Genomic DNA, 15,356 nt, shown 5'->3' on the forward strand with positions numbered 1-15,356 from the left:
TCACTCAGCTTAGTACTCACTCTCTTTTTTTTTTTACCCTCCAGAATGAGAACAGCATGTCCAAGACAGTGGCTTACTCCTTCAGCTTGGGCTATGCAGTGAAAAAGATACTTGTCATGAAGCCAAGGTCTAACTCAACCAAGCTCAGCTAAATCCAGCAGGGCCACCACCCTCGTGAACTTGAGCAAGTAATACATATTTGTTGTTATAAGCCACAGAAATATTGAGGTTGTTTATTTCTACAGAAAAAGCTGGCTAAAACAAGTTCTGAATGAATTTATTGTTGAAAATGAAGAAGGAAGAATTATGGTATCTATAAAAATGCTTAGTTTATATAGAAAAACCAGGTAAGGGTCTGAATGTACATAACTGCATTATTTTTTTTCCCAAATTCTGTGGGTACAAATATTGTTAGGGTTACATATCTTGCCCCTGTCCCCCTCCCCATCGCGCTCTGCCAAAGCTTCAAGTGTGTCCAGTCTTTAAGAGGTACGCCCTGTACCCACCATGAAAGTGCGTACCCTTTTCCTTCTCCCCCCTTCCACTTGTTCACCTCCCATTAACAAAAAAAAAAATTTTAGACATTTTGGTTACAGGGTGTTTCTTTGCCTCTTCCTAAGAAGGGATAGAGGTAATCCTTTCCCCCCTACAATGCTCATCACATTCTTAAGATGTGGGTCTCCCCCCTTCAGATCCCTGTTGAACACTACAATTATTTGAACACCATAGTTTTAGGCTGTCAGTACCAATTTGATGGCCATAACTGCATTCTTAATCAGAATCACATACAGGTGGAATTTATAGAGATACTAGTTGAGTTGCTTAGTTATTTGGCTACTTGGACAGTAGTTTCAACCCTAAGTCAAAAGGAGTAACCTCAGATTTAGTGTAATAGAAGGAATTTTGATGGGCTACTCAGACATCTTTCCTTTCCCAAAGAACAAAAAACGAAAAATAGAAAAACTCAACTAACCATGAAGTATCTATGGGCCCCAAAATCTAAAAGAAATGCCAAAGATACTTAAGGAAGAGCCCTGCAGATTTAAAAAAGGAATAGCCAAAGTTGAATGCTTGAGACATTGACTGTTTAATGTTGCACACGTATGCCGACATGGTAATAAGAACTTGTACTTAGCATGAAACTCCATTATATATTGTTTGTTACTTGAATTTTTCTCATTCTATAGTAAAAATTACTTTTTAGGTGGAAAAAAAGACAAAAGAGATTTACTTAGAAATATATTTTTAATGACATCCATGCATCACTGAAAGAAGAACTGAATTGATGAATGTTATGGCAAAACGCCAGGGAATTATGAGTTCAGGAGCTAATTATAAGGTCTGCATGCAGAGGGAGGTGTCTAAATAGTCTTACTTAGGAAGATCTATCATCTGACTACAGAGCTGACTTATATCATTATTCATCTTTCTAAATTTTTTGAAATTGTGAGAACTAATACCATCAAAGTTATTTTAAAATTCTAGAAAGTCATGGTTCTATCTCATAGATTGTTAGTTTTGTGAACTTGTAAATAATTCATCATATTCATAAAAACAATGGAAATGAAAAGATATTAATATGCCCATAAATGTCCTTCTTTTTTTTTTTTATTTCGGCATATTATGGGGATACAGATTTTAAGGTTTCAATAAATGCCCTTCCCCCCCTCCCCCCACAAGATAAATGTCCTTCTTAAAAAAGATTGATGTATTGAGTCATTCCTAAATCCATTTGTGGCATAAATATTTATTGAATGCCTTCTATATGCCAGTCTGTTGACTACTGAGAGAAAGTAGAAAAGAAATGACTATCTACTCCAGGAGCTTATAATTTAGCAGATGTATCAAGATTCACTCTTATGAAATATAATTAAGTAATAAATCATGGTGGTAAATGATTTTTGTGTTAAAAAGAATGGTTCAGAAAATAAACTTCTTTGGACATTTGGAGACCAAGATAAATAAAAGGAGGGCTAGGTGAGAATCTTTAAAATCTCATAGGGGAGTTTGACTTAAGAGGAGTTTGATCTTACAGGTTGAAGAGATTTAAGTGAGATCTAAGAGCTAAAACAGAGTTATAGATATAGCTAAGCAATACAAGAGAGTAAGTACATTAGTATTTTAAGGAGACTAAATTACTGAGAGGCTTAGTGCTAAAGGAAGTAAAAGTTATGTGACATATTTATACTTGAAAATTTCTGCATGCCTCAGAGACAATAATCTTGTAAATGGAGATAATGGCTAGCACAACAAGGATGAAGGTAAACACGTCTGTTAGGGTCATGGGACCTCTAGCTTCATTGGCATCTTTTGCTAGCTCAGTGGATATCACAGTCAGCAAAAATAGAAGCATTGCTGACACTTTAAAAACTTACCTTGATTTAAAGAGTCTCAGTAAGTTCTGGTTAAGAAGTACCAGACTGTGAGATCCCCATTGTATTAATGAGAATAATAAAACTTTTAACAATAAGCAGCATATATTGTCCATGTCTTCTTGAGCTATTGATGTGTGGGATGGAAGAAGCTATTTTATGTGAATGAGTAAGGAGTATGTAGGTACTAGTGTCATTTGGTTCTAGAGAGAGCAAAGTCAAGAGATTCTCTAACCTAATTGCTTTCAACTTCTTTGATTGTGATTCATGGTAAGAAATACATCTTAAGTCCCAATCCAGTACAACATTCAGAACTACATCTACATGAATATATGTTAAACATATAAAATTGTTATATCACAATATTTATTTTATATTTATCTGACTAGGAGTTAGGCTATGTTTACTGTTTACTGTACTTGTGGAGTCAGAGGCTAGCTAGCATTTCCTTTAGTGTCTTTGCTTTTTTCTCCCCTGTTGTCTTCGGGTTTTCATAGACTCCTTCAGTAGGGTCTGAGCCTTGTTGTTCTGTTAGCTGTAATCCCCCATTATTCTACAAGAACCCTACTATCACTGGTTTAGAAGGTTCTTGCTGATGTTGCAGGAAAGAATTCAAGGACACACACATGAAGTCAAAGGAGTGAGAGCGGCAAGTTTATTAAAGCAAAAGTACACTCTCAAGAAGGCAAGTAGGCTAGCTCGAAAAGAGGCTGTGTGAAAGTGATAGCACACTCACAGGAAGGGGACTAGGCAGGCTGGAAAAGAGCAGCTGTCCCAAAGTCTAGGTGTCACCTATCTTTTTTGCAGTGGGAAGGGGTCAGGGAAGGTGGAGTGGTCGGTGTCTCTCAGTTGGGCCTTTCCCTCACATGGTCAATTTCCTGTCAGCCATCTTGGTTTTTATCCATAATTCCCCTATTTTCCCCTCAAAGGGAGTCAAAACCACAATGCTTATTTATTATAATTACTGTAAAATGAGGGAATGGTTACTTGAGGTGACTCGGGTCCTGCTGCACATGCGCAGGTGTTGGGCCATCCTTGGTGTTCACAGCAGTTCCTGTTTTAGCCAGGAGATAACCAGAGGTCTGGCTGTTTACTTGAATCAAATGACTGACTCCTCCATTCCTTCCTCCCTTGCTCATGTCTAATTGACTACTTATTCTAATACTACCAATGTGGTGATACATGTGGGAGAAGAGAAGACATTTGATAGTCTTATGATTGCTTCAGTCTAAAAGACTGAGCCTGAATTGCGATTTCCCTTACCCCAGGTAAGTTATGCTTTGGTAAAGCCAGTCAATTAGGCTCTGGTAAAATAGTTTCCCTTGAAGGTAGGCCTTGTTAAGAGGAACAGAGAACTCTGGGTGTATTTCAAAATGGTTGCTTTCCCCCTCTTCCTGCATGAGAGATTTTTATCCCTATCTTCACAGTGACAATGTGGTAGGGCTCTTGGAGGTAAAATTCACAAAAGTGTGAGAGTGCCCCTCATATTGGCCCCTTGGAATTTTTAACTCAAACTAGTCTCCACTGAGCAGCCAGCAAGTCATCAATTATAGTATAAAATGTTGCTGCCAATGCTGGCTCCAGCTGCCAGCTTCTGCTGTTGTCCTTCTGCTCCTGGTAAACTGTGACTCTCCATATCCACCTGTCTGTCTCTAGTTTTGGGGGCAGTACTTTGCCTTTTCACCTCAGTTCTCTGATGAATCCAGTAATTGCTGGTTTCCAGTTTGTTCAGGTATTTTCTTTCTTGTCATGATTATGCGAGTGACAACTTTCAAGCTCTTTTAATACTTTATTATGTACAATGCATGCTATTATTTTTTATTCTATTCCATTTTATTTTATTTTAAAAACTGCTGGTTATAACCCACTAAAGTAGGCACCCTTATGGTTATATAAGTACTAGAAAGAAACACAATGGAATTTTCCTATAACCTGAAAATGGGAAAAACTGACTCCAGAAGCAATTAAAGTAATAAATTTGATTAGATAAAAATTTTATATGTGACAAGAAAAGTAGCTAACAATAAAGACAAATGACTAACTGGGAAAATTTTTTGGAACCTATATCACAGATAAAGGGTTAATATCTCTATATAAAAGCTTCTTAAATAAAGAAAAAAAGTGACCCTACAGAAAAATGAGCTATAAATATGAACAGAGCTCATAGGAAAAAGAAATTCATATGGATCTTAAACATAAGAAAAGGCTTTAACCTCAGGCATAATAATAGAAGTATAATATAAAACTTAAAACTGAGCTATTACTTCTTTCTTATCAGATTGGAGGAAATCCAAAAGTTTGATAAAATACTCTGTTGACAAAGCTGTGAGGCAATAACCACCCTAATACATTGTTTATATAAATACAAAATGTTGCAACCCCCTATAGAGGGGAATTTGCCAGTATGTAGCAAAATTACACATAATTAGCAATCCTACTTCTAGGAATCTACCCCATAGATACACTGGCAAAAATTCAAAAAGATAGGTTCACAAGGAATTCACTGCAGTACTATTTGTAATAGATTGGAAACAACCCAAATGTTCATCTATAGAGGATGAGTTAAATAAAACCATCCCACATCAACACAATGAAATATTTTGCTGCTTTAAAAAGGAAAGAGTAATATCTCTAGATATTATTATTACATGATCTCCAGTATATACTCAAGTTTATGTCATTGCAACGGAAAAAGGATTAAGACGGTGGCTTTGCAACTCACCCATTAGGAGGGTGAAGTCTATTTCCTGCCTATTGAATTTGGGCTAGCCATAGGATCAATTTTGACCAATGGTAGATATAATGCTTTGTGACTTCTGAAACTCAGCATTAAGTTATATATCTTCTATTTTTGCTCCTTATAAATCACCTCCTGTGAATTTAGCCATTATGCTGGGAGAAAGCCCAAACAGCCACATGAAGATACCTATGTGGAAAAAAAACAAGGTCCCTGATGACATCTCCAGCTCAGTGCCCAGTCAGGAACCAGCAAAAACTGCCAACATATGAGACCATTTTAGACCTCCAGCCATCCCATCACCCTAGCTGACACCGTGACACCTCATGGAGAAGAAAAACTAGCCAATCCTTGCCTGACTTCCTGATCCACAGAATCATGAACGAATAAGCAATTTTTTGTTTTAAGCAATTAAGTTTGAGGTAATGTGTTACATAGCAATAAATAACTAAATTAAAAATGTAAGAATATCATGTAAAGATAATTACTTCCCTATGAGAAGAAAATAAAGAATTCTAATACAGATGTAATCTTTAAGCAAATTAATGAAAATAAAGAATTTCATTTAAATACACATGAAAAATTGATTTCGCAATTCATGAAATTTTTAAAATACTGCCTGAAGTAATGCAAGGCAAATGGTCAATATATGGTTCAGAGCTGGAAGTAACCTCTACATTTTTAGAATAGTGAGATCTATCTAGCTGGAGTAAATAGTAAAATTAGAGGAGTAGTAAGGAACTAGAATGGGGAAGTGGTTCTGGAAAACCTTAACTGTCTCAGTTAATAGATCGGACTTCATTCAAAAGGCAATTGGAAGTTGGCTGACGATTCTGAGCAGGACAGAGACATTAAATCAGTATTTTAACAAAAGTATGTTTGGTATGAATTGGTATGAGAAAAACTTGACACAGCAGGGCCATTTAGAATGATTTCCAGGTATTAGAGTATGAGATCTTGGACTAGGGAGGAGACAGTACACATAAATTTTTAAAAAATAGCTAATTAATAATTAAGAGATGACAGATTGGGTAAAGGAAATGTAGAAAGAAAATCCAAGGATGATGCTGAGGTTCAATTTGGGATAAGTGAGAAAACTGTGGTGACACTGAAGGAAAGAAGAAAGTTGAGAGGAGACATTGGTTTGAAAGATGATGATGATGTGGTTCTAGACATACTGAGTTAGTAGAATATTCAAGTAGAAATATCTCACACCCAGTTGCTGGCACAGAATTAAATTATGGTGAGACATTAGCAATTAAAATATTGAACAGTATTTTCCAAAATGTGTTCTTCAAACACTGTTCACACAAGATGCTCCATAAAAAGGACTCTGAGAACAAACAAATTTGAAAAATGTCTGTTCTTTCCTGGATATTTATAATATATGTTAGAGTACTGAACATTTAGAATAATCCTATAAAAACCTATATAAATTTGCTTAGGGAAATTCCAAGGTATGATCAACCCTTGCCATACTTATATCATGATACACTTAGAAAATGCAGGATGAGATTCATCGGAACAGAGTTAATGGCTACAGCTAGAGCACAGAGTCAATCAAAAATGGAAAAGAAGATTGAGAACAAAAGTCACACAGGGGTGGGGAACCTGCAGCCTCAAGGCCACAAGTGTCCCTCCAGATGCCCAAGTGTGGCCCTTTGACTAAATCGATTGATTATGGAAGTTCAGAGACCAAAGAGATCACAGAAGCTAACCAGTAAGTGTGTTTTATAAGGACAAGATGGCCACATGCTACATAATTGTTAAGAAGGCCAAAGCCAAGAAGAAAAAGGATGGGGAAAGGTCACTGGATTTAGTGAGAAATTAATAGTCACCCTCGAATGAGTTTTGATGAAATGGTTTGAAGGAAAATGTAAGAGACTAAAGAAAAAGATGTTGAGAAGGAAATCAAAATTATGTATGATAAACATTGATTGGCTGTCTGAAAATGAAAATTGGGTACAAAGGATAAAAGTTGCTCCACGTGTTGTCTGTGTCAACTAAAAAATTATCAATAGTGGAAGAAACCAGTGTATATGTGAAGACAATGAGAATATGCCAATGGAGGCAGTCCAGGAATGAAGCTGCAGAGTGGGAATAATATATGAGGCGGCAGGAACATTTTTAGGGTAGAAACAGAGGCATTAACCTGAAGGAATAAAGACAGCACTTTTTCTGAGATGACTGAAAAAGACAAGTAATGTCAAAAGAGTGCTCATTTGGTGAATTTGGAAGAGAAGAACTATAGCTGGCCCTTGAGCAACACAAGCTTGAACTGTGCAGGTCCACTTATATGCAAATGTTCTTCTGCCTCTGCTATCCCTGAAACACCAAGACCAGCGCCTCCTATTCCTCCTCCTCAGCCTATTCAACATGAAGACAATGGTGAGGATAAAGATCTTTCTTTTTTCTTTTTTTGTTAACTCCTCTTACTATTGTTCCCAATTTTTCTTTGTTTCTTTTTTGTGTGTATGTGAAGACCTTTATGATGATCCACTTCCACTTAATGAATAGTAAATATAGTTTCTCTTCCTTATGCTTTTCTTAATAACATTTTCTCTAGCTTACTTTATTATAAGAATACAGTGTATAATACATATAATACACAAAATATGTGTTAATTGACTGTGTTATCTGTAAGGCTTCCTGTCAACAGTAGTTTATTGGTAGTTAAGTTTTGGGGTACTCAAAAATTTTACACAGATTTTGTAATGCATTGGGGATGAGTACCCCTAACCCCTGAGTTGTTCAAGGGTTAACTGTACTAAGAATCAAGAGTGTGGGGGTTGGGGGAATGGGGAAGGAAGCAGATAACAAGGAAAGAGGCTGTAATTAGAAAAGGAGAAAATCAAATGTACCAAAGAGAAGCAATGCTAGGATACACTAAAGATAGTAAAATCTGGGAGACTGATAATTTAGGTAGACATTGAATATAAAATGGATAAAATATATTCTCTAATAAAATGAATATACAATAGGTAAATAAATTCTTTAATAAAATGCATTCTTTAATATATAAAATATGGAAAAGTTTGGAAAGGATGGTGGGCACTGTCCTTTCAATTGTTTATTTATTAGTTTGTTTCAATTGCTTATTAAAGATGTGGCTCTCCATTAAACTCTAAGTTTTGTGGGGCAGTCCTTGGTATAACTTGTGCTACTAATGTCTAACAGTTTCTGAGACACATTAGGTGATATGTAAATATTAGTTCGTAATTATAGGGTGTGTGTTGGTCCAGGGGACAAAGTGGAAGTGTGAGATACAAATGATAACAATATCAAAGTATTTGGTTATTGTAGAAGAGGAAGTCTACATTTGTGAATGGGAAAACAGCCCTAATTGATAAACATTTTTGAATTGTGAAGAAGCTGAACTTGAGTTCTTAAATCATCTAATCTAGGATCCTGTTTCCAGGGAAGACTCATTTAATTTCCTAGATTAAGAAAAAAAAAACTCAACCAAGAAAGACTAATAACAACAGAAAAAAGCTATATTTTATTTCATCATTTGGTTTTTCATCATAACCTAAATATAGAGAATATAAATATAATTGCAAGCTTTTCCCCTTCACAGTTCATTAACATTTCCTACTATTTGCTGGATCATCAACTTTTTCAAATCTTCACTCCAATAATGTTTGGTCTCTCACTCTCCACTCTCAATGCCTGCTCCAGCTACACCCTAAATACAAGGCCACTATGAGAATTATGTTTTAACACACCTTATGATCATGAGATGAAGTGCAGAACAGAAGCATTATTTAACACATTTCAATTGTGCCAATAACTTACAAGGTTAATTCCTCTTCTAAAACCAACAAAAACAGTGGAACATGTCCAAAAGAGCATCAGTTTTAGTGCCAACAATCCAGACTTGATTTTAAATCCTAAACCCATTTACTTATTTGCTATGTGATTCCAGATAAATTATTCATCAATTCCATGCAATGGGGCATGATAATAACTTGTAGTTTCAGGGTGGTTTTGAAAATTATAAATAATATTTATAATGACCCTGGTACAAATCAGATACTCCATAAAAAGAAGCTACTAATATTTTTATCCAAATACTCTGTTTTGACAGCCAAAATTTCACAGTTAGGGCCACAGTAAATCATTATAAGTCTTTGGCTATGGCAAATGAAAAAGTACAGTGAAAGTGGGGCTAAATACAGAGAATTACTTGGAAGTCTGTTGACGAAGCAGTTAGATCCCACATCCCCTTTTGCACTGTAAACTATGGGTCAACTACAGTCTTCTTCATCTCCAGTAGAGGACTGGAGGCCTTTCTCTGAAGAGCATAAAACAGGTCTCTGCAGCAGCAGATGATGGAGACATTGGGTATCCTCTAATATCACCCTAAAAACTGAGAAAAAAATATATAGATTAGAGGATAGAGATGGAAGCAACAGGATGATTGGTTTAAAACAAAAATAAATGCCAAATACTCATCATCTGGAGGGAGAAGACACAAAATAATTCCTAAAATCCAAAAGTCAAGATGCAATAATAAAATCATGTTATTTAAAAATGGGCAGGTAGCTTTTAGTAGCAAAAAGAATGGTTGCTTCTGTGAATTAGGAAATAGAGGAGTAGTAAGGGAGAGGGAAAATGCTGCTTTAAGACCTATTGAACTCTTTAAACTATGTCTATGCATGCCTTGACTAAAAATTTAAAGTATAAAACAATTAAGAATGGAAAAAGAAAGAGCTAACTAGCTTGATTCCTTATAGTAACATTTTTGATGTTATCCTTTTCTCTGACGAGCAGCAAGAGGAAGGCATTTGGACAAAGAGGTGATCATTTTTAACACATGACATACTTGGTATTCTAGAAAGCAGGTAAAGAATGAAAATACAGAAGAATTGAAATTGCATCTGTGTGTAGAGTGAAAGGGTAATGGCCTAGAGGCATGGGTTACCTAACTACAAGTATATTATTCCTATCAATAGCTTCTGATGTAATCCATAAAAAAGATAGGCACAAAGTGAGATAATATTTAATAATCTGCAGAGTTCCTAGAAGCATTGTTTAATTTATAAGTTCATAATCCCATATATTTATTTGATGTTTAGACTGAATTGAATTGAATTCAGTGAAATATCAAACAAAAGATGTGAGTCCCTAATATTTTAATTGGTCACATATATAAAAGGACAGTTAGTATTTAGAAGCAAAACACTGTAGGTTTGGCCAGGTATGGTGGTTCATGCCTGTAATCCTAGCACTTTGGGAGGCTGAGATGGGAGGATTGTTTGAGGCCAGGAGTTAAAGACCAGCCTGAGCAAAATCGTGAGGCCCATTCTCTACAAAAAATAGAAAAAGTAGCTGTGTGTGGTGGCACAGGCATGTAGTCCCAGCTACTTGGAAAGCTGAGGCAGGAGGATTACTCAAGCCCAGAGTTTGAGGTTGCAATGAGCACTGCCACTGAGTGGCAATGAGCCACTGCAACCAGGCCACTGCACTCCAACCTGGGTGACAGAGCAAGACTCTGTCTCAAAAAAAAAAAAAAAAAAAAGAAAAAGCACTATAGATTCACAGATTTTGTGATTTTTAAAAATAAATTTCCTTTAAAGTCAAGCAATTTGTAAAAAGAGGCTTATATAATAAATGTTCATAGTAGAGCCTCCTATTAAAATTTTAAGGACAGTACTTAGCTTTTATGATATATTTTTAATGATTAAATACTTCCTAGTAAAAAGGAAATATTTTGTTCTAATCTGTGGGTTATCTTGTCATTCTGTTAATTGTTCCCTTTGCTGTGTAGAAACTTTTTAGTTTGATGCAATTTCATTTGTCCATTTTTGCTTTTGTTGCCTATGCTTTTGGGATCATATCCAAGAAATCATTGCCCAGACCAATATCATGGATCTTTCCTCATATGTTTCTTTTAGCAATTTTACAGCTTCGGGTCTTACATTCAAGACTTTAATCAATTTTTAGTTGATTTTTGTATATGGTGTGAGATAAGGGTCCAATTTCATTTTCCTGCATGTGAAGATCTAGTTTTCTCAACACCATTTATAGAAGAGGCTGCCCTTTTCCTATTGTGTGTTCTTGGCACCTTCGTCAAAAATCAATTGACCATAAATGTGCAGGTTTATTTCTGGACTTTCTATTCTGTTTTGTTGGTTAATATGTCTGTTTTTATGCCAGTACAATGCTGTTTTGTTTGTTATAGATTTGTAATATATTTTGAAATCAGGTAATGTGATGCCTCCAGCTTTGTTCTTTTTGCTCAAGATTGCTTTGGGTATTTAGGGTCTTTTGTGGTTCTATATGAATTTAGGATTTTTTTTCTATTTCTATAAAAAGTGACACTAGAATTTTGATGGGGATTGTACTGAATCTGTATATCATTTTACATGATATGGCATCTTAATTCTTCCAATCCATGAACATGGAATATCTTTTTATTTATTTGTGTAATCCTCAGCTTCTTTCAATATTTTACAATTTTTAATATACATATGTTTTACTTACTTGGTAAAATTCACTTCTTAGTTTTTGGGTTTTTTTTTTTAATGCTACTGTAAAAAGAAAATTCTTTACTGAGTGACTCAACTGTGATTGTGCCAGTAGAATCTAAGAAGCCCAGCAGAAGATGACATCTTGGGAAGATTTAAAGAACTAAGAAGAGATTGTAACTGTTCACCACAGGTAAGAGAGACATTGAGTTTAAATCCAACCAAGTTAGAAGGGTTTGGTTAATGCCTTGGGCTTTCCATTTAGTTAGGAATAAAGACTACATATACATCAAAAGAGCACCAAAACCAAAACATAGACCTGTCCTGACAAAAGAAAAACCAAGGCTCCCCAAGTTGAAGGAGGCTTCTATAATTTAACTGCCTGCTAAAACAAAACTCAGCACTCTTCAGAGGAAGGTCCAGAGTTTCTACACTGTATTACCCACAACATAACAATAAAAAAATTACTAGACATGTGAAGAAGTGGGAAAATGTGACTTATAGTTAATATAAAGGGACCAACAAAGACTTAGGTGTTAGAATTGGCAGAGAAAGACTTTAAAATAAATATGACAAATATGTTAAAATGTCTACAGGAAAAGATGGATATAACATATAAAGAAATGTGCACATGAGGAGTAAAGATTGGAAAAGCAGAAATGAAACAGCCTTTATTCACAGACAACATGATCAACGTGACTCTAGGTGATTCTCCAAGTCTATTAACTCTAGTAAGTGAATTCAACAAGGCTATAGGATACAAAATATTTCTATATTGTTTCAATGAACTGGAAAATAACATTTAGAAATAAATACCCTTTATAATAATGTCAACAAACATAAAAATTACGAAGAATAAATGTAAGAAAAGGTAAAAAAAAAAAAAAACCTCTACTTTGAAAACTACAAAATTAAAGAAAGAAATTAAGAAAGACCTAAATAAATGGAGAAATATATCGTGGACATTGTTGCAAGACTCAATATTGTAAAGTTGTCATTCTACCCAAAGTGATCTTAAGATCAATGTACTTATAACTCAGAATGGGATTTTTTGATGGAAATTAATAATCTAACATGAAATGTTATATGCAAATATAAAGGACCTAGGATAACCAAAATAATCTTGAAAAAGGAAAAAAGTTGGAGGACTTGGGCTACCTGATTCTAAAACTTACTATAAAGCTATATTAATTAAGACAGTATGTTATTGGCTTAAGAAAAGAGAAATAGATGGCTTAAACAGAATACAGAATCTAGAAATAGACCTTCCCATATATTCAGCAAATTGACAGAAATACCAGCAATTCAATGGGGAAAAGAAAAATCTTTTCAGCAAATGATGCTAGAACAACTGGATAGCTGTATATTCTGATCTGTACATCACAACATATTAAAAATTAATCAGAAGTAAACTATAAACCTAAAAATAGGAGCCAAAGTTATAAAGCTCCTAGAAGAAAGCATAAAGAATATAAAAATACAGGGTAGTCATAGGGTAGGCAAATATCTCTTGGTACGTAAAAAGCACTAACCATGAAAGAAAATTGATAAATTGAACTTTATCAAAATTAGAAACGTCTGCTTATCTACAGATACCTTTAAGGAAATAAAAGGTAAATCATAAACTCATTACTAAGGACTAGCCCAACCTGTATTATGTTATACAGGTTGGATATAATGAAGATATGGGTTTAATGAAGGTCACTTGATTTTGAACACATGCAGAACAAAAATAAATGTTATAAATCTTGACACTGTAGAATTACAGAAAGTGAGACTTGACAAATGGCCAGGAAAGGTGAAAGTTTGAATAGTGATGTTAATATCATCTTACTAACATGAAAAGTAAAGAGATAAACTTGACAGTTGATGGAATAGGCAATAGCCATTTCAGTATATTTAAAATTAGAAAGTTTTAAATAGAAATCAAAGTAATAATATGATTATTAAACCTGGTAGGAAGGAATAAAGTAGAAAATAAATGAGTGAACTAAATCCTTACTCTTTTTTTTTAATTAAAAAAAATATTTTTAGAGATGGGTCTTGCTATGTTGCCTAGGCTGTCCTTTAACTCCTGAGGTCAAGCAATCCTCCCACCTAGGTCTCCTGAGCAGCAGGGATTTCAGGCTCATGTCATCTGCACCCAACTAAATCCTTATTTTTTACATCTTGGAGTCAACAAATAATATCCAAAATTGATAAAATTTTAAAAATAGCAGTAAAAGCATGTTATTTGGAATTACCTGTATAATGAATTAAATGAGTAAAACATAAACATTTAACCTCTGGGAAACTGGTTTAGGGATGGAAAAGAATGAAGTAGGGAACTTTGCTTTTTGTTTTATGTCATTCTCTAATTATAGATTTTTTTCCATGCATGTGTTGCCTTGTTTTTAGACAAATAAGAGATAAATAGATAATAGGAAGGGAGTGAGGATAGCATGGATCAAGGAAAACCTACATACCTTGAGGTTGTCACTGTACAGGGAGATTTCAAGTGATTTCTTTCTTCATTATACCTTTCTGTATGGCTCAGATATTTTATAATCAGTAGGCAATATTTTTATAAATGTAAGAGGAAAATAAAGCTGTTTCCCTTTTGAAAGAAAGAAAATCTTAAATTGAAAAAATCAACCTTGCTGAATACTTTATTGCCTACTGGAAAATAACATCTGGTGGTTTGGAGCTATCTGGTGGGAAAACACTTTTCAGAATGTCAAAGTATTATTAACTTCTTGATTTGCATCAGTATGCTACACTGAATGCAAACCACTGTTTTTCAGTGGATGAAGCCTGGAGGGTTTCTCAGGCTTAAAGTGCCAGGTAGGACTAAAGAATAGTTGCCTAAGAAAAGCAGAAAGTTCTCAAAATAATTGAATTACTGTCAAATGATACTGAGTTTTTTGCATTTACTATGAGAGTAAAGGAAACCTAAAAATACTCTAATGGTGTGTCTTTACGGTTTGCACTGATACTAGCTCTTTTGGGATTCTTCTCTAAGATTAAGTGTACACCCATAATTATGTCATCATGTATGCAGAAGTGTCATTTTTTTTTTTTTTTTTTTTTTTTGCTCAGTTCTTGTAACTTGTTTATAAGCCTGGAAGAGCAATAGCCAATGGTGATGTCCAGAGCCATCTGCCACTTAGATACCAAAACCAGTTGTAGTGTTCCCACTAGAGCTGTGATGTTGGTTCATCTATGTCTTAAATTAGGTGTGTAGGGAGTAAACTACATGCCCATAGGAACGCATTTTATTGCAAACAGAGTATTATTCCAGAAACTAGTCATCAGGTTATCTTGGCCATTGTACATGCAGCACATCTGGGAATTATTCTCAGGAAAACATTGAGTAAAAGCTCTGACTAGTGGCTTGGATTTTGGCTACTGCAAAGACTAGAAAAAATAAAGCACATATCAAGCGACAGTGTATAATCTAACAAAGTCAACTCTAAGATACATGATAGTGAAACCCTGATCAAGAATCCTTATTGATTTTGTGATTTTGTAAGATAATATTAATGGGCTATGGTAAACTCCTTCGCAAACAGCATATAAATGTTTCTGATTGCCTTATTTCTTTTTTCTTTTTTTTGAGACAGAGTCTTACTCTGTCACCTTGGGTAGAGTGTCATGGTGTCAGCCTAGCTCACAGCAACCTGAAACTCCTGGGCTCAAGCAATCCTCCTGCCTCAGCCTCCCAAGTAGCTAGGACTATAGGCGAATACCACCATACCCAGCTAATTTTTTTTTTCTATTTTTAGTAGAGATGGGGTC

At 34.9% G+C, this 15,356-nt stretch overlaps 2 long non-coding RNA genes across 5 annotated transcripts in view; one reads left to right on the plus strand and one right to left on the minus strand.

Annotated features, from left to right (window-relative positions):
• LOC142871935 (uncharacterized) overlaps window positions 1–8,673 on the plus strand; it is a 117,670-nt gene extending 108,997 nt beyond the window's left edge. For all 4 annotated transcript variants that reach the window (XR_012920172.1, XR_012920173.1, XR_012920170.1 and 1 more), the window contains 2 exons: window positions 45–188; window positions 5,257–8,673. This is a non-coding gene — a long non-coding RNA (uncharacterized LOC142871935). The remainder of the gene's footprint in view (window positions 1–44; window positions 189–5,256) is intronic.
• LOC105883270 (uncharacterized) overlaps window positions 8,588–15,356 on the minus strand; it is a 56,379-nt gene continuing 49,610 nt past the window's right edge. The window contains exon 4 of the long non-coding RNA XR_012920175.1: window positions 8,588–9,478. This is a non-coding gene — a long non-coding RNA (uncharacterized LOC105883270). The remainder of the gene's footprint in view (window positions 9,479–15,356) is intronic.

Source organism: Microcebus murinus, chromosome 7 (genome assembly GCF_040939455.1).
Source record: "Microcebus murinus isolate Inina chromosome 7, M.murinus_Inina_mat1.0, whole genome shotgun sequence".
Taxonomy (NCBI): Eukaryota; Metazoa; Chordata; class Mammalia; order Primates; family Cheirogaleidae; genus Microcebus; species Microcebus murinus.